The 20,781-nt window shown below is 42.1% G+C and overlaps 1 long non-coding RNA gene and 1 pseudogene across 1 annotated transcript in view; one reads left to right on the plus strand and one right to left on the minus strand.

Annotated features, from left to right (window-relative positions):
• LOC144381837 (uncharacterized) overlaps positions 1-20,781 on the minus strand; it is a 196,082-nt gene that overhangs the window by 173,948 nt on the left and 1,353 nt on the right. The window lies entirely within an intron of this gene.
• Positions 12,650-13,415, plus strand: LOC118531249 (barrier-to-autointegration factor pseudogene; annotated as a pseudogene).

A 20,781-nucleotide genomic window follows, 5' to 3' on the forward strand; every position in this document is an offset into this window, starting at 1 on the left:
TACCAAGCTCAGGTGGATGGAACAGCAGCTTCTCTCCTTGCCCTTCACACGTCACAAGAGAAACTAACCTTCACTTCCTGGCAGCCCCTTGCTTCATGGCCCGGAGCCTCACCCCTACCTATTCCCTTATCATGGCAACCACTCCAGATACAGCTACTTCCTTCTTACTTACACCAACCCCTTCTTAGCAGAGAACTGAAGACTCACAATGTGCTTACAGCCAATTTTTGGTCCAAGAGGGGAGCCCAGAAATCATCTGCAACTTTAAAAATGCCATGGGGTGGGGGAAATGGAGAGGCAGGGTTCACTGATGTTGCCTCCACTACTGCCTTCCCACCGGTGACCCTCAGAAAACAGACAACAGTTCCATCCCTGGCTTTGCTTAGGACCTCAGAACAGCTCTGACACCAGGTAAGCCTCAGAAGGGCCAGAATTTGGGCTGGTGGGCTTGTCTGCCACATCCACGTTCTGGAACCTGGGTCCAGGCATTTCCCTCCTGTTGGTTCCAAAAAGCAAACCCCAAACTCGCTCACTTTCAGTCCTCCCACCTTTGTCCTGCCAGAGCCTGGTTTCTTTCCCTTCAGCTTCTGGAACCTGGGTCCAGGCATTTCCCTCCTGTTGGTTCCAAAAAGCAAACCCCAGATTCGCTCACTTTCTAGTCCTCCCACCTTTGTCCTGCCAGAGCCTGGTTTCTTTCCCTCAGCCCTATACTCCAGTAGGAGGCCCAAACTGTTTTCTCTCACTCACTGTAAACCTTGCCTCTATCCCTGGCTTCTACCTCTCCAAGTTTAGCACTTACCTATGCTCTCCTGGCATTCAAACCTCAGCCTCCCCAACCATGATCTCTCAGCTCCAGCAACACAGAAGAGCCTGTTTTATAGATGTGAAAACCAGGTACAGCGAGCTTGAACTGCCTGCCCAAGAAGGAAGCCTGACTATCTAACCCAGAATCTCATCACCTGAACCAGTGGTTCTCAAACAATAGTGGGCATCAGAATCACCTGCAGGGAATCATGAGCTTGCTGGGGCCCAATCCCGGAGTTTCAGATTGAGCAGGCCTGGCATGAGGGCTGATCGTTTGCATTTCTAACAAGTTCCCAAGTGATGCTGATGTCTTGGGACCACACTCTGAGAACCATGCACCTATACTCTTGCTTCTCTCCTGCTGTCTGCATTTAGCACAGGCCAATTAAATCATAATCATTAGAGGTTGAGACCAGACATTAGTATTTTTCAAAAGCCCTTCAGATGATTCTAATGTGTAGCCTGGGTTGAGAACTATAGACACACCCTTACCACTCAAATCACAGTCCGCCATCAGCACCAACATCACCTGGGTCTACTCAGGCCTATTGACTCACAAGATCCCCAGGTGATTCATATCGCTTTAAAGTTCAAGGAACACGGACGGATAAACACTTTACCGCCTCCCAGTTCCTCTCCAGCTGCTCAGCCCATTGCCAGGGATCCTGGAAATCACTGTATCAATTTCAACCAGAGACAAAAATTGGTAAAAAGATGTGAAGAGATGTATTGCAAGGAATTGGCTTCCAAGATTGTTGGGCTAATTAGGCAAGTCCTAAGTCCATAGGACAGGCCATCAGGAAGAGAAGGCTACACAGCTGAAGGTGCTGTCCCAGGCAAAATTTCTTCTCTTAGGGAAGCCTCAGCTTGGCCTTGAAGACCCTTCAATGGATTAAATCAGGCCCACTCAGATTATCTGGGATAATCTCCCTTAGAGTCAACTGATATGGGCTTTAATCCACAAAACACCTCCAGAGCAATACCGAGATTCAAGTTTGATACATAAATCACGTAAAACTGACCACTGCAACCACTGAGGTTGTTTGACTTAGTAATAGAGCCCAGAGCTCGCACCTTCCCTTTTATGTTCAACCAGAGCAAACGGTAGATCGACATGTCTTTACCTAAGCACTGATGACAATAGGGGTCAGTGTGACTAAGTCATGAAGTCTGCCTCCTTCAACTTTCATCATTGCGTTTCCTTTCCCTAGGTGTTCATAAATCACCATAATAAGAAGGCATTAAGAATCTTCACCTTCTCTAAAAGGGACTATCAGCTTATAAAAAGCTACAAAGGGTCCTTATCACTTGTGGGTCTGGACATTTTTTACATGTCTTCTAGTCTGTAAATTTTAAATAATTATTACCTCTATGAGCTGGACTCTGGACTTCAAATAATGCACCCTAAGATTGTGTGACATTTTTTAGCAGCCATATCACATTATTTATTTTAAGCTTGAAGTGTACTCAATAATTCTCCATATAAATTCCTAAAAGGCTGGATTTCCCCCTAGTCCATACCTGTACAGTTAATTATTTGAGCCCAGTTTGAAACTTCCCATTTCTTCCTTTATTCATTATTTAATAGATATGCTAAGTGCGAGACATACAGTCAAGGAACTTCCAGTCAGGTGGGTGAGCAAAACCATGTGAGAAATAATGTAATAGAGGTAAGTACAAAGTCAAAGTCCTTTTTGTTAATTTTGACTAATTCTTATAACCTACAAAAATTATAACTAGGGAAACTTCTGTTTTCAAGTGTATAACTACCCACCCCAGCTTCATCTTAACCACAAATTTAATAAGCATGTTTTATATTGTTGTCCAAATCATTACTAATATTTTCATAGCATTGGTTGATACTTCAGAATCAATGCTCTTTGTGTTTAATTATCGTAGCCAGTTGAATAGCAGTGCCCAAAAAGATATGTCCCCATCCTAACCCCTGGAACATGTGCATGTGACCTTATTTGAAAAAAAGGGGGCTTTGCAGATATAATTAATTTGTAAGGATCTCAAGATGAAATCATGATGGATTACCTGGTTGGAGGGGGCTCTATATTTAATGACAAGTGTCCTTATAAAAGACACCCAGGGGAGACAGAGAGAAGAGAGGGCCATGTGAAGACAGAGGCAGAGATTAGAGTAATGCAGCCAGAAGTCACAGAAAGCATGTAGCCACCAGAAACTGAAAGAGGGAAGGAAGGAGTCTCCCCTAGAGCCTTCAGAGGGAATACAATCCTCCAGATACCTTGATTTTGGACCTCTGGCCTCCAGAACTGTGAAAGAATCCATCTGTTTTGTTATAAGCCACCAAGTTTGGGTGATTTGTTATAGCAGTCCTAGGAAATAATACTATATGTTTAACCACTACCTATTATGCATCTCCTTGTTATGTATGTTAATAGCAGTTAGATATTGTGTGAAGAGGGCCATCAAAGGAGCAAACAGACCTCAGGGACACAAGGTAGGGAGTCAGGTTAAAGAGGAGAGCAATGAGTGACAGGAGTTTTGATTTGACTTGGTTCAATGGGCAGCCATAGGCTCTTGATTAACGCTGGGTTTTTTAAAGGTTAAACTGTAAATAATGGCGGTGCCTATGGGTATGAAAGCAGAGAGGGGTTTCTGAAGTCAGAATACCATTAGACATACAGTTTCAAGAGTCCAGACATTAGATGAAGGCAGTGTCAGAGGAAAAACCAATGGGAATTAATATACAAAACAGAGAATTTCAACCAGATATCAAAATCAGAGCAGGAAAAAAAAAAAGCCTCTGTCCAAACTGAGAACACCAGAAAGAAAAGCTAGCCTGATGGGTAGGTTTAGCCAACGTCCATTTGCATATCCCAGGCCTGCACCTTGTTGACACCTGAACAAATTGCCTGAATTTTCAATATCAGTGAGAGAAGTCAGGTATCTATCTCAGTAGATAAAGAATATCTTTGCCCTCCAACTTAGTGATTTTCCATTCTGGTCTTTCACCTCTCCTCATTCCACCTCTCCTCATACCACCTTTCACCTTTGCAACTAGCAGTCACTCTCCCTGGGACACTCAATAACTATGAAATAACCCTAGTCCAGTCATGAAAACAAGTTCTGATCCATGTGTCCAGTGACTGGACGTGTGTACCTTAACAGGAGCCATGCAGCACGGATCATGAAACTCAAACAGTTGGAACTCAAAAACATGTAATTTGCTCCACCTCTCTGCTAATGAGATTGTTCATCCGGACTTATACGGTAGAGGAGCATGAGTGTCATGGAATTGGTACACGTTTTAGCCCAGTGAAATGAAGAGCTGTGACAAGAAACAGGATAGCAGGCAGGTGAGGAGGGAGACGGGCAGGCATGAGCAGCGCCCATTAATATTTGTTGAGCACATTTACTCTAAGCTTAACAATTTTCAACTGCAATTTGATTTAACATTTCTTTAATTTTATAAAAAATGTATTAAAATTTTGTTAAAAGTACGTGTAGTCCATAAGAGAAAAGAATCCATTAAAATAGCATGCAGTAAAAGTTGTAGGATTGAATCAGACCCAAAATCAGGGTCAATCAACCAAGGTGCTGGGACAGAACTATATAGGGTTGAGGGAGGACCCCTCACTAAAAGCATTAGTAATAAGAATCAGGACAGAGTTAATTCATTTCAGAAATGTTTATTGAGTGCCTCCCATGGTAAAGAATTACTCGCACACAAAAATAAGTGCATGGAAAACTGGTAAAATCTGAAAAAGATCTGTGGATTGTACCGGTGTCAACTTCCTGGTTGATATTGTACTCTAGTTAGGTAAGATGTTACCACTGGGGAAAACTGAGTGAAGGACCTCTCTGTGCTATTTTTACAACTTCCTATGAATCTAAAATTATTTCAAAATAAAAAGTTTTTTGAAAAGGTATTTGAGAAAAGGAGTGTTACTGTGAGTCTGATCCACCTAAGATAGAAGGTGATCTGATTCTGGGAAAATCATCAGACTTCTAAGCATATCCCTAGAAGGAGGAAGGGTGATCCATGCAGCTTCCTCAGAGTCCTAGAAATCAAGTCTCCTCCTTGGCAGCTCCTTTAACTCTTCCCAGGATGCCCACACCAGTGGCACACATAAAAAGCCATGGCAAACACTGGACTCCGCCTCAGGAAATTCTTCCAGAATCCCTCCGCATAGCCTGCTTGGAGCCTTCTCACACATCACACATGGTTCTCAGTTCTCTTGGCTTCTCACCTTGGCTCCCTCTTGTTTCCCAGGGTGCAGCTGGTAACAGTGCCCCAGACTCTTGGTACTGACCTAAGACTTTGCGGAACAAGACCCAGACATCACCTCTCAACAACAAACACTGATGTGTTTCTGAAAAAGAAGACTGAGGCCATGTGACCTGGAGTCCAGAAGGACTTGTTCCCTATCCACCCAATCCAAATCATTTTTTTAATGTTTTTGTTCTGGTTTTATGCTCATCCACCAACAACTGATCATGACGTGGACTTTCAAGTGGATTTTCTCACTGGAAGGCAGTAACCAGAGAAAATAACCATTTATTATCACAGTTATTACATCTCTTTTTGCAAATACATCAATTTCCATTCTGGTTTCAGCAGGACTTAAGTCAGTCCCTCAGTATAATACGTATGACCCCAGAGCCAGGCTGCTTGAGTTTAATACTGGCACTGCTCCCACCAGCTCGGAGACCTTGGATATTACCACATACTTGCTACGGGACCTCAGGCAAGAATCTCATTTCTCTGAAGCACTTTTTGTTTCCTCATCTGTAAAGTGGGCATAATAACAGAATTTACCTCATAGGGCTACTAAAAGCATTTAACAGAGGAACACATCTAAAGTACTTAGAGCTGTGCCCACACACAGGAAGGGTTATGTCGCCATTATTATTACTGCCTGGAAATTAAGAAAATAAATGTTGAGGCCCGTAAAACTAGAAGGCAGACCCTATAACCATAAGAACTGAGTTACCCCCAAACTGATACAACAGCAGCCCCAAGCTGAGAAATAAGCCAGCTTCAGAGACTTCCCTTGCCCCCAAGTCCCTATAGAATTGGTAGTTGGTCTGCTTGGTGATAAAGACACAAACCAATGCTAAGTTTTGCCCTTCAAGGTCAAAAACCACTTGGCAAGTGATTCAAGGCAGAGAAATGATCTGGTAGTTCAGACAAATCTGTTATTCTGATGAACTGATTCACACACATAAGAGTTCCAAGGACAATCCATGTAATAGTATCTGAGAATATCTCCCATAGCAGGGTTTTGAGAATAAATACTGCTTGAGAAAGAACTACAGTGAATCACTATTTGTGTTGACATGGGGCTAAGGGAAGTGACACTGTTGCAGGCTCTGTCTATATGATAACAGACCAACTATTCAAGAAAGTTGACTGAAGAAACTAATAAATCAATCATTCATCCAGTTAACTTGCCAATTTAGTAAAAGATTCAGTTCATGTTCAATTCAGTAAGAAGTATTCAACATATTTTTCTATAATCACAGATTTTACCTGTTGCTCACTTGCCAAAAAAATTAAAATGGCAGTTCACCCAGGGAAAGATACAAAGGTTCAGTGATTACATCATTTCATAAAATTACCAATACAAACAAAAATTAGGTATGGAAAGAGCTTAGAAAGCCAAGTCAAGTTATAGCAGCTGCCATATCATTATTGCCCCAAAATGTGATTCTGGCTAAGTTGCATAAACAAAAGACATACCTTAGAGGCCAGTCACAGCATAATTAATAAATACCAAAGTAACAGCTGAGTCAGAGCAGATAATAGGGTAATTAGGCAGGGACACCTGGATGGGACTGATTCCCTTAAGGCAACTGGGAAAGTGGTACAGCTGCCTCCGTGGAGTGACACAGACATGGCTGAAAATCTCTTCTGTTTTCCCCACTGGGAGTCACAAATGCAAAAGTCCTATGTCCAGATCTAGAACCTCAGAAGTTGGCAAAAGAAAACCAGAGATAGAAAAAAAGAATACATTTCCAGGGATCAATGTGACCTAATAGAACTCATCCTAACTGTCCATTCATGAATGTGTCGGGGGTTTGAGGGGTAGGTTAGAGAATGGAGCTAGAACACAGAAGTGCCAAATAACAGCCAAGATATGCTGGGTGCTTACACGTGCCAGGCACTCTTAGACATTAACTGCTTTATTTCTCAGGAGAGTAGTGTAATCAGCTCCACTTTACAGATGAGGAAACTGAGGTATGGAAAGATTAAGTAACTTCCCCCAAGATCCCCAGTGAATAAGTAGGAGAGCTGGGATATTTTATCTAGGCCGTATGGCGTCGGAGTGTATTTACTTGAATACTATATTATAGGGCCAAACAAAAGAACCCCCTTAAATAATGCACTATGGGGTCAAATGAGAAACAAAGGAATCTATCAAGTCCCCTTTGCCTTTGAAGTGCCTCCAACAAGGAGGCCAGCGTTTGCAAAGAGGCAGTCATTTGGACCACTGGAGCAAACCCAATGACATCTTTAAAAGACTGGGAAGGGGGAAAGTTAGGAAGAAGTTGGTATTGTGAAAAAACACCACACATCACTCTCCCTTTCATAAACCTTGGCACAGCCCCCACAGGCTGACCACATCCACAGGGTTCCATGCCTCTGAGGCATGGCAGAGACTGTAAAGTAGCTTCCTGGCAGCGTAGAAGGAAGGTCAGACTTACAAATCAACAATAATGAAGGGCAACTGCCCGCCTGCAGCCCTGCCAGGCCCTGTGAACTGTTTGCAGCTCCTAGCACCTGTGGGGCCCAGGGCGAGGCGGGCAAGGCCCCCTCTCCGATTTCAGAGAGATTTTTGGAAGGAGGTAAAGGGTGATAAAGCCTGTTGTGCATGGAAAAGATCTCATCACAAGGAAAAGCTATGTCCACCTGAAAGGGAAAAGTAATTAGTATTAGCGAATAATGGAATACTCTGGGAGCAGAGAAACAATGAGTATGTCCCTCAGGAACAGTCAAAAAAGAACCAAAATGGAGATAAGTGCAGTTATTTAGAAAGAGGAAAAAAAATCTATTTTAAAAAACCATCAGACCTATACCCAGTTGCATTTTAAAACAGCTGAAATCTGAAAGTGTATTTGCAAAAGCTATTGACTGGAAAACCAGAGAGGTGTCTGCTCAGAGTTCTCATTGGACCCCTGTAAGGAAGATGGAGGCCTATTCTGTCCTTTATCCTCGGAAGCAGAGTGTCCCGAGCAGGGAAGGGCAGCACCACCCAAGCCACATGGGGCTTTTAATGGAAGAAGGAGGACAGTGACGGCAAACCAGCTGTTTCTCACTGGGTTAGAAAAACTTCCACAAAACCTTTTAAATGACAGAACACACTGAACACACCAAAGAGAAAGGTCCCATTGCTGTGGGATTGGAGAGTATTTTCTCCTCTTCCTTGTAATGATTCAAACACTGAGGGATGCCATACAAAAATGAAGAAGCAGAGGGGGGCAGGGAGGATCCTGATGGAACTCATGTATGCAACATATGGAATAAGTTATTGAAGAAAGTGGCTCGAACAGAGTTTCTAAAAGTTGAGGAGAGGCGGCTATGCTTCTTTTGGAGACAGAGAAGATTGAGGGCGTGGTGAAAAAATAGCAAAACAGGATTAAGATAAACCAAAAACAGAGGAGAAATATTGGGCCAGATGAACTTTCACCTCCCCTAAAATGATTTATGTACTTATGAATAGCTGCTAGACTGGACTTGATTTCTGGGGGTGAAAGTTGCAGGTGAACCTGCACGAATCCAGCATTTCTGTAGGAATTCTGGGCAGAGCCACAGTTCTACAGGCAGACCGAACATCAGACTTTCGTGGTGATGAGCTTCAGGATTTATGTGGGACCAACCACTACTAAGTCTCAGACCTGAGCACCTCACTCTCAGGAGAGGAAGAGATGGAGGGGAGGGAGAAGTGGAAAGAGAGAAGTAGAAAGAGAGGCTGATTATACAGAAATCTGAGGAAAGAAGGGCTCCCTTTTTTTTTTTTTTTTTTTGAATGCTCTGGTCTAGTCTTTTTCTCTGTTCTAGAAAAGAATAGTTTCTGTCTCATTTATGACTTCGAGGTATCAGAAGTCAAGAGAGACCCAACTAGATCTAACCAGTAGCTTCCATAATAGTTTGGGTCAGAGAGAGTTGGGCAGAATAAAGATTGTTAGCCCACTGGTGTGTTAAATGCCAGTGTATCTAACTAATGAATTGTCCACAGCGCAAAGTGGGAGCCAGGATGGCAAGGAAATAAAATGTAAGATTGAGAAATTTGGTGTCAGGTGTCAGGTACTGGATGGGGAAATTGAGGGAATACAGACTTGTCAAGTTTAAGGCCCAAGGAGTCAAAGGTTTTGACCCTGAAAGCTTTACTAAGGGTTGAGATTCATGGAAGGATTCATGAAATCAATGTAGTCCATTTTTCTCCAGAATTAAAAAAAAAAATAAAACAGGATAGAACAGAACAGGCTAAGATAGGATAAGATATAAAATAAACTATAAGAGTGAATTACACTCTGTACTAAGAATAAATATTGTGCAATGAAATTTTTAATTCAGGGGTGTTTGTGTGTATGTGTGTGTGCACACATGCACTGGGTCTTTATATAAAATACCACATCTTACCATGTATATTTACCAAAAAACTTTGAAACCACTGGTAAGTAGAGGCTTCAGGGGAAATGGGGGAGGGGGGAGGAAAGAATTGTAAAATTCATAAAAATTAGAATTCTCTGCAAATGCCACAATAGTTCTAATGCCCTCCTTGAAGAATGGAAGCCCAAAGAAACAAAATAATGTGCCCAAAGTTCAGGGTTCATAACAATGCAGAAACTGGTATCTTCATGCCAGTATTTGTAAGTGCCTAACATTAAGTTTTTGATTGCCAAGGCATCCATTTCAAAAGGCATCCATCTTAAATAAACATATTTTCAGCTGTGTGACAAAGCTACCAGCAAAACAGCGAGATAAGGAACTAGGCTTCCCCCCCTCCCCGCCCGGCTTCAGAAAGCCCTGGGTAACCCAAATAACTGACCACCTGAGTGACCCTGCTTCTCCCTTCCCACACCCTAATTCCTGCTCTTATGCTTTAAATTAGCCAATAAAGAGTAAACTTGGAAACCTTAGACATCCTACCCTCAGTCCCTAATGAAAGCAGAATTCCAGGTTCATTCTCTCCCTCCCTCCCTCCCTCTCCTTCTCTCTCTCTCCACCTCACCCTCTTGATTTTGACTTCACTGTGTGGCCTTTGGGTGTGCCGTATACCCTTCAGGATTCATGAGTAATAAACCCTGATCCTCAAAATTCCCTGACGGTTTTGCTAAAGTGGGTCCCGCGATCAGAATAAAAACTACAAGGGCCAGTGCAGCCACGACATTGGCCCAGGCTGGGGAAACGTCTGCAGGGGCTCCCTACAAATAATACCAGCTGGGCCTGGCAGGTGCCACAAGCATTTTTAGCTGAGAGCATCACTGTATAGGCTGGGACGACACAACAATGCCAGTAAATGCTTTTTTTTCCCTAAACTGTAAGGGAAACAGGTTGAGAGAGGAGGCGAAGGAGGAAAGGGAGGCACTGCAGACAAACCTCTGCTTTGAGGACTACCTTGGGTTGGCTCGACCACTAAGGTGGACAACAGATTTGTAATGACAAGACTCTGTTCTGCCACCCACCTAACTTGGACAGTCACTCAACTTCCATAACCCCCAGTATTTTTCCTCTGTAAATTGGCACCAAATACTTGAACTAAACCCCACTGAGTGCTACCACCATCCGTTTCCTTCTGCTTATTTCCTAACAGTAACCGGACTTTGTTCATCTCCTTCCTCTATGTGACCCAAGGGTAATGGACTCCACATCCAGCTCCAAGACTGGATCCTGACTGGTCTATGCCAATCATAGTAATCCCACCCTTCCTTGCCAGTAATTGGTTCAGGCACCCAAGCCAGTCGCTGTAGGTCATCCCTCCATTCCCCTACTGTCTTATGCAATGGACACATTACCTACGCTGGCTAATCAGAAGAGAATGACTTCTCTTCCATGGTTGGGTGAGAGATTTTTCTTCTTTTCAGCTAGACATGAATAACGAAATGGGTAACTCCAGTTGCTACTGACAGAGTTCTTATTACCATGAGGAAAAGTAGCCTTGGCTGGAGCTAATGCCCTGGATGAGAGAGTGGAAAGACAGAATTAAATGAATCCTCACCAACCTGATGGGGTAACAACCATGAGATCACCACACCTCTGGATTTACAGTTGAGACAATTATAACTTTCCTTATTGTTTTAATGCAGTTTGAGTCAGGCTTTCAGTTGCTTGCTGCTGACTAAACCATGATGTGGTAAGGCTAGAGTGGAGATTAAATTAGATATCTATGTAAAAACATGTTATAAACTGCAGAAAATGTATACAAATGGCAGCCTTTCTCAAAATTATAAAGTTTCAACTAACCTAGATAGAGGGTTTTTTAGGAAAAGTCCTTAACTACTATAAGCCTCACCTCCTTTCTTTTGGGATATATTTGCCCTCTGTCTTGACCTCTGAACAGGGACTGTATTCTGTAACAACACCTAGTGCATTATCAACACTTAATAAATGCAAAATAATGTTGTGTTAACTACAAATTGCCAGCAGATGTTCTTAAGGCTTTGGAACCTTCAGGTGAAAATGATTGCACAAAATAGTAGTTTAATTATTACATTATCCATCTCAGTAATGGAGAGTGTCTGTCTGTCTCAGCACTGAGATCTCAGGTTAGACTGTTGCTGCAGGGTTTAAGACTTCGTGCTCAATATGAGGTTCCTAAAGGCAGGTTTTGGGAAAAGCTAACAATCAGCTTCTCTGTACATCATCATCTTGAATAATTTTGTTCAAAGACAAAGCTCAGCATCCAAAACAAGATGTCAAACAAGAAGATGTCAAAAAAAAGAAGTTTCTGGCTGAAATGAAGTTTAGGAAGACAAGTACTCCCAGCAGTGCAGACAAGTAACCAGAAGCATTACCCAATAAGTGGTTAATAAGAAGACAGAATGACAAGGTTCTTTAGAAGAGCTAGAAGGAATAATCTCAGGATTCCTGCACCCTCAGAAAATATTCCTCCCATCCAGTGGATTTTAATCCTGTCTGTAGATTAGAATCACATGGGGAGAGGTTTTTTGGGGGGTGATTAGTACCATATGTCCCTGAACCCTACCCCAGCTAATTAAATCAAAATTCCTGGGGGAATACCAACATCAATATCACTAGTATCACCTAGGAACTCATTAGAAATGCAGAATTTCAAGCTCCACTCAAGCCCCATTCAAGACCCACTGAATCAGGATTTGCATCTCAACAAGATCCCCAAGTGATTCTTGTGCCCATTAAAGCTGAGAAATGCAAGTTCAAAAAACAAGGAAGCTTATTTTTACTCTCATAACAGTTCCGGTGCTAACAGTGCAGAGTAGCAGGGAAGCCTAACTCCACAGAGTCATTCAGTGACCCAGGTTCTTTCTTTTATGTTGCTCTGTCCTCCCTAGGACATTGCTAACTACTGCCTGGATTACTACGGGTCCAAACGGCAGCAGGGGAAGAGAGCGCTGGAGGAGAACCTTTGATTGCCCTGAGGTCTAACACCAGTACTATGCAATATTGCTGCTCTGAAATTAGTCACAGGATCACATCTAACTCAAAGGATGTTGAGAAATCTAGTCTACTTACATGTCTAGGAAGGAGAAGAGGACAAGTTTTGGTGAACAAAGATAAGTCTCCATGCTGGACACATAGTAAGTGCCCAATAAATGACAGCTATTATTACAGCTATTATCATTAACCAGGATGTATGTTTACTAGCTTAGAATACAAACAGTGTTTCAGAGTGGAAGTGGAAGAAAGTTCTAGTGGGTTGAGGTATCGGTGGGAGCAGCCGGGTGGCGGGAGGAGCCGTTACAGGAGCCGGAGCTGCCGATTAAGCTGATCAAGATGACAACTTCCCAAAAGCACCGAGACTTCGTGGCAGAGCCCATGGGGGAAAAGCCAGTGGGGAGCCTGGCCAGGATTGGTGAAGTCTTGGGCAAGAAGCTGGAGGAAAGGGGCTTTGGCAAGGCCTATGTGGTCCTTGGCCAGTTTCTGGTGCTAAAGAAAAATGAAGATCTCTTCCGGGAATGGCTGAAGGACACATGTGGTGCCAATGCCAAGCAGTCCCGGGACTGCTTTGGGTGCCTTCAAGAGTGGTGCGACGCCTTCTTGTGAGGCTCTCTTGGGGAGCCCCCAGTCCCTAGCCCCAGCATTGAGTCTCCAGAGTTTGCAGCCGCACGGGGACTCCTCCCCTGTCCTCTACAAAGGAAGAGACTGCTGTTGTTGTACTCACTTCTGATGTACTTCAAGGTCTTTTGGGAGTTCTCTCCCCTCACCATTTCAACTTTTTTGAAATTCTCGCTCTTGCATGTATCTCCCTTCTTCCCCTCCCAGTTTCGTGTCAACAATTATCAGCTTTTCCGAGTGGATTACTGGCCCTTCCTCCACCCCCTGCCCCCACTGGTCTGTTTTATGCTATTTGGCTCCTTTTTTGGCAGAATAGTCACTGTCCTTGTAAAGTTTTTTAAATCAATAAAGTCAGTGGCCTTCAAAAAAAAAAAAATACAAACAGTGTTTCATTTATTTTATTATTCTAGTGAATTGCTTGAGACCCAAAGACCTTACCAGCAGGAAGTCTGGAAAGCCTTCCTTAAGGCCTTTCCCATTCCTCCATCCCTATACAGTCCGACATCCTAGAGCCTTTTTCAGTTCTAACGGGTCAATCATACTTCCAAATGCCAGATGAGAGAAGTAACGAGAAAGTTTTATCAGCTCACCAGTACCATTGCTTTGGTGGTTACCTCATGGGCATAGCAAACACTGGCAAAATTACCGACTTCTACTCAAGACCAGTTCTATATATACCAAGGGCTATGGTCAAGGGGCTTCCTTTGTCAAACCATAAACAAAAATCCCTTAATAATATTACCCAGGGGCAAGAGGTGTCTACTGGCCTTACATTTTTACAACTCAGGGAGGCATTCACGTGACTTTTCCTATTATAATAAAAATCTGCTCCAAGGCTGCTGCTGGATGTTAAAGAGGCTGGTACCATTTTAAAAATCTCATCTCACCAGTTCTCAATAGCATTTAACATCTCCTCAAGGCAAGTGTCATGATTTCTGTTTATTGCTTTAGAAAGGGAAAATTTAAAAGACTCCTTAGTCTCAATGACCACAAAGCCAGCACTCAAAACCTAGTCTTTCTGGCAAATAATAATAATATCTGACATGCATTAAGCACTTTTTATTCACCATGTACTATTTTTTTAAGTTTTTTTATTATGTTATGTTAATAACCATACATTACATCATTAGTTTTTGATGTAGTGTTCCAAGATTCATTGTTTGCATATAACACCCAGTGCTCCATTTACTACGTGCCCTCTTTAATACCCATCACCAGGCTAATCCATCCCCACACCCCCCTCCCCTCTAGAACCCTCAGTTTGTTTCTCAGAGTCCATAGTCTCTCATGGTTCGTCTTCCCCTCCGATTTCCCCCTCTTCATTTTCCCCTTCCTGCTATCTTCTTTTTTTTTTTTTTAACATGTAATGTATTATTTGTTTCAGAGGTACAGTCTGTGATTCATCAGTCTCACACAATTCACAGCGCTCACCATTGCACATATCCTCCCCAATGTCTATCACCCAGCCACCCCATCCCTCCCACCCCCCACCACTCCAGCAACCCTCAGTTTGTTTCCTGAGATTAAGAATTCCTCATATCAGTGAGATTATATGATACATGTCTTTCTCTGACTGACTTATTTCACTCAGCATAATACCCTCCAGTTCCATCCACATCATTGCAAATGGCAAGATTTCATTCCTTTTGATGGCTGCATAATATTTCTGTGTGTGTGTGTGTGTGTGTGTGTGTGTGTGTGTGTGTGTGTGTGTGTATACCGTATCTTCTTTATCCATTCATCTGTCGATGGACATCTTGGCTCTTTCCATAGTTTGGCTATTGTGGACATTGCTGCTATAAACATCGGGGTATGCGTACCCCTTCGGATCCCTACATTTGTATCTTTGGGGTAAACACCCAGTAGTGCAATTGCTGGGTCGTAGGGTAGCTCTATTTTCAACTTTTTGAGGAACCTCCGTACTGTTTTCCAGAGTGGCTGTACCAGCTTGCGTTCCCACCAACAGTGTAGGAGGGTTCCCCTTTCTAAGCATCCCCGCCAACATCTGTCGTTTCCTGAGTTGTTAATTTTAGCCATTCTGACTGGTGTGAGGTGGTATCTCATTGAGGTTTTGATTTGGATTTCCCTGATGCCGAGCAATGTTGAGCACTTTTTCATGTGTCTGTTGGCCATTTGGATGTCTTCTTTGGAAAAATGTCTGTTCATGTCTTCTGCCCATTTCTTGATTGGATCATTTGTTCTTTGGGTGTTGAGTTTGATAAGTTCTTTATAGATTTTGGATACTAGCCCTTTATCTGATATGTCATTTGCAAATATCTTCTCCCATTCTGTCGGTTGTCTTTTGGTTTTGTGGACTGTTTCTTTTGCTGTGCAAAAGCTTTTTATCTTGATGAAATCCCAATAGTTCATTTTTGCCCTTGCTTCCCTTGCCTTTGGTGATGTTTCTAGGAAGAAGTTGCTGCGGCTGAGGTCGAAGAGGTTGCTGCCTGTGTTCTCCTTTAGGATTTTGATGGATTCCTGTCCCACATTTAGGTCTTTCAACCATTTTGAGTCTATTTTTGTGTGTGGTGTAAGGAAATGGTCCAGTTTCATTCTTCTGCATATGGCTGTCCAATTTTCCCAACACCATTTGTTGAAGAGACTGTCTTTTTTCCATCGGACATTCTTTCCTGCTTGGTCGAAGATTAGTTGATCATAGAGTTGAGGGTCCATTTCTGGGCTCTCTATTCTGTTCCATTGATCTATGTGTCTGTTTTTGTGCCAGTACCATACTGTCTTGATGATGACAGCTTTGCAATAGAGCTTGAAGTCTGGAATTGTGATGCCACCAGCTTTGCTTTTCTTTTTCAACATTCCTCTGGCTATTCGGGGTCTTTTCTGGTTCCATACAAATTTTAGGATTATTTGTTCCATTTCTTTGAAAAAAGTTGATGGTATTTTGATAGGGATTGCATTAAATGTGTCTCTCTCTGTCAAATAAATAAAATCTTTAAAAATAAATAAATAAATAAATGTGTAGACTGCTCTAGGTAGCATTGACATCTTCACAATATTTGTTCTTCCAATCCATGAGCATGGAACGTTTTTCCATTTCCTTGTGTCTTCCTCAATTTCTTTCATGACTATTTTACAGTTTTCGGAGTACAGATTCTTTGCCTCTTTGGTTAGATTTATTCCTAGGTATCTTATGGAGCTGGTTCTTTGAAGGAATTAATAAGATTGATAAACCCCTGGCCAGACTTATTAAAAAGAAAAGAGAAATGACCCAAATAAATAAAATCATGAATGAAAGAGGAGAGATCATAACCAACACCAAAGAAATATAAACAATTATAAGAACATATTATGAGCAACTAGATGCCAGCAAATTAGATAATCTGGAAGAAATGGATGCATTCCTAGAGCTGTATAAACTACCAAAACTGAATCAGAAAGAAATACAAAACCTGAACAGACCTATAACCACTAAGGAAATTGAAGCAGTCATCAAAAATCTCCCAACAAACAAAAGCCCAGGGCCAGATGGCTTCCCAGGGGAATTCTACCAAACATTTCAAGAAGAATTAATACCTATTCTTCGGAAACTGTTCCAAAAAATAGAAATGGAAGGAAAATTTCCAAACTCATTTTATGAGGCCACCATTACCTTGATCCCAAAACCAGACAAAGACCCCATCAAAAAGGAGAATTACAGACCAATATCCTTGATGAACATGGATGCAAAAATTCTCACCAAAATACTAGCCAATAGGATCCAACAGTACATTAAAAGGATTATCCACCACGACCAAGTGGGATTTATCCCTGGGCTGCAAGGTTGGTTTAACATCCGCAAATCAATGTGATACAATACATTAATAAAAGAAAGAACAAGAACCATATGATCCTCTCAATAGATGCAGAAAAGGCATTTGACAAACTAGAGCATCCTTTCTTGATCAAAACTCTTCAGAGTATAGGGATAGAGGGTACATACCTCAATATCATAAAAGCCATCTATGAAAAACCCACAGTGAATATCATTCTCAATGGGGAAAAACTGAGAGCTTTCCCCCTAAGGTTAGGAATGCGGCAGGGATGTCCACTCTCACCACTGCTATTCAACATAGTACTAGAAGTCCTAGCCACAGCAATCAGACAACAAAAAGAAATAAAAGGCATCCAAATCGGCAAAGAAAAAGTCAAACTCTCACTCTTTGCAGACCATATGATACTTTATGTGGAAAACCCAAAGGACTCCACCCCAAAACTGCTAGAACTCATACAGGAATTCAGTAAAGTGGCAGGATATAAAATCAATGCACAGAAATCAGTGGCATTCCTATACACCAACAACAAGACAGAAGAAAGAGGAATTAAGGAGTCGATCCCGTTTACAACTGCACCCAAAACCATAAGATACCTAGGAATAAATCTAACCAAAGAGGCAAAGGATCTATACTCAGAAAACTATAAAATACTCATGAAAGAAATTGAGGAAGACACAAAGAAATGGAAAAACGTTCCATGCTCATGGATTGGAAGAACAAATATTGTGAAGATGTCAATGCTACCTTTGCTTTCATTCTAACACCTAGCTGCAATTCCTACTCCCCGTCCCACAGAGTTCTCATTATCGATCCTTTTTTCTTTCTCCTGAATCAAGATTAACTTTCTGAAGGTTGAAAATCATAAAGCAAAAACTAATATGAAACAAGGAGGGACGAGGGAGCTGTATTCCCAGAACTGTAGAATTGAAAGGCACATTTTAATGCTCAAGCCTCAAAAGAAAAGCTGGACTACTGACTCTTCAGAGGCTTGACGGGTTTGAACCACATACATTAGCACTTGCCTCCTCAGGCCGATCTGTTTGTTAGTTGCTATATGGATGGTAATAAAATACCGAGTTGGGTGGGGCCAAAAATTGTATTACACTCTTAGAGCACATCTGTGAATACTGACCTCCTGAACAAATGACCATAGTTCACTAGGCTTCTGTGCTGTCAGAGGCTGCTTCCCAAATCCCAACTTTGAACCTAGCTCTTCCATATGGACACAGGGGGGTCAATGAAAAATAGTGTCCAAGGGGCCCCCAAGCATGAGAAGGTCTGGCAAAAAGTGACAGTTTTTATCCAGGCTGCTGAAGAGAAATGTACTGAGACTGGAAAGACTAAGGAGGTGGATGCCTTCGGAACGTGTCTGTGGATCAAAATACACCCTAACAGATTCTTGGAGAGCCCCTGGCGGCCATGTTAACCTAGGCATTGTTATCATTAAAAGGTTATGCTCATTTCTGGCACCTAACATCGGACACATTGACAGCAACGGGGTTGATGGAAGAGGAAAGAATCTGTTTTGCAGTAAAAAAAAAAAAAGATTTTTTAAAAAAAAGCAGTTCTCAGATTTCTCAGGCCATTTGAAATCACGCCAGAGAAATACTTGATTTCAGCATTCTTAAGCTCTCTGCAACGATGCTGCAAGTGGTGTCCCCCACGTGTGATGATGTATTTCGGGGCCAGAGTTTTCTCAAGACGTTCCAAGCCTGCAGGCTCCTGATCCTTTTTCAAATTACAAAGATGATAGTATCCCAGGGAGGGTTGTGATTAGTCTAAACTCTCCACAGCTGTGAGAGATGAATGCACAAATTCCAATAAAGATTCTGCATGTTCTGGACTGAATTTACCTACATGACATCGAGGCCTAACTGAGGGACCACTTAAAAGAACCGGAGCTGCCTCAGTGCTATTCTGTTTCTGCCACAGCATCAGCTGCTGGGGGGCTGGCAATTTTTCTGGAAGGATGCCTCCCCTCACACCACCATCACTGCCCAGCAGTGGATGTTCATTTTAGAAGGTCTGGGATGCGTGGGAGTAAAGCAGGGCCGGGAAAATTGAACCCAAGTACATGGGAATTTAAAGAGGCCTTGCAATTCATTATGTGAATAGCCAGGAGGATTATAAAACACCTTGTAACTGAAGGGGTTGGCCTGGAGCTGTGCGGGACAACAGAACCAGCTGTATCACCACCCCTAACTCATTTAGAATGGTGCTAGCAAGAAGGCAGGCTCGGAGCTTTCTGCAGTTACTTGGAAAAGCCAACAGGGCTTTATTTTCTTATTCTGGACACTTTTTCCTAAAATACTTCCTTAGAATACGAAGTAACATAATAATACACAGCATGCTCCTTTTACCATGTTTAATAATTGTCTCATCTGTGGGTGCCTGGGTGGCTCAGTTGGTTGAGCAACTGCCTTCAGCTCAGGTCATGATCCTGGAGTCCTGGGATCGAGTCCCGCATCAGGCTACCTGCTCAGCAGGGAGTCTGCTTCTCCCTCTGACCCTCCCCCCTCTCATGTGCTCTCTCTCTCCTCTCATCCTTTCTCAAATAAATAAATAAAATCTTTAAAAATAATAATAATAATAATTGTCTCATCTGAAAACACTTGGCTATTCTCCTTTATGAAACAACTGACACGAGGCATGCTTTCCAAAACTGTGAAAGACTTAGGGGGACAAGGAACTTACTACACTGTCTACACATATTCGCAACTATAGAGATAATAAATAAGATTCCTCACCCTGGAAAACAAAAAGAAAATACCAAAGGAATATATAATAGAATTTTTTTTAAATCTTCTGTGATCTGCAGGAATGTATACACAGTCATCATGTACATATGTGATATGTGACATTTCTCCTTGTAGACACTGAACTTGTTTTCTCTCTCTAAGGCAAACCAGAAAGACACCACCACCAATGTCAAGAGGCCCAATGAAGAGTTGAATGAGCTGTAAGCAAAATTCTCAAAGCACCAACCCCTGGATGATCTATCTATACATGGTATTTTATTAAAATGAGGATGGAGTGGAAGAAGAAGGAAACAAGCTCCAATATTTTCTTATAATCATACAAACAAAACACACAACTACAAGCATTTCTGCTTTTATCTTTTCAGTCCTTCATGCAAATCCTCTACATGCGAATAGATTCTCTCAACTACTAGCCATACCACCTCAGATTTCACCATTTCTAGAGAAAAATCAAATTATTAATTTAAGCCTGTTAAACTGGATGGTAACTATGCATTACTCCCCCTGGAACCCATGTTGCAAGGGCAACTTCAATATCAAATGGCTTATTCCTGTCTTTCTGCTGGAGGTCAGTTCAAAGTACAATCACCCAGCAAGGCAACTTGGAGGGGAAAAATAATAATAATATCTTTTTAAAATTGAGTAGCAAATCAGACAGTATGTCAGGATTCATATGGCTAAAACAGAACAGCCCTACAGATAAGAGGAGTGTTGCCTTCCTGAGAATATTCAAGGTTGGTCTAATAGTAACATTAGCGGTTGCTGGTAGATGCTTGACAACCAGCTCATATGGAGAAAAAACCATGTTTTGTAGCATTTGCAATGTCCCTGGTGTAAATACACCCAGGAAGGCTGACTTCAAACTACCCAAGTGACATCCCTGAATGGGAAGTTAAGAAGAGATTCACAGTAACAACCCATTCTATAGTATTTCAGACACAATAGATTATAACTAATCTCGACTGCATAAATTATAATAAAATGTGGGGAAATCACTAGACTACGGTGAATTTTGAGTATTACTTTTTTTTTTTTTTAATGTTTTTATTTATTTATTCATGAAAGTCAGAGAGAGAGAGAGAGGCAGAGGCAGAGGAAGAAGCAGGCTCCCCGCCTAGCAGGGAGCCCGATGCGGGGCTCGATCCCAGAACCCTGGGATCATGACCTGAGCCGAAGGCAGACGCTTAACCATCTGAGCCACCCAGGCGCCCCTGAGTAT

Source organism: Halichoerus grypus, chromosome 5 (assembly GCF_964656455.1).
Source record: "Halichoerus grypus chromosome 5, mHalGry1.hap1.1, whole genome shotgun sequence".
Classification (NCBI taxonomy): domain Eukaryota; kingdom Metazoa; phylum Chordata; class Mammalia; order Carnivora; family Phocidae; genus Halichoerus; species Halichoerus grypus.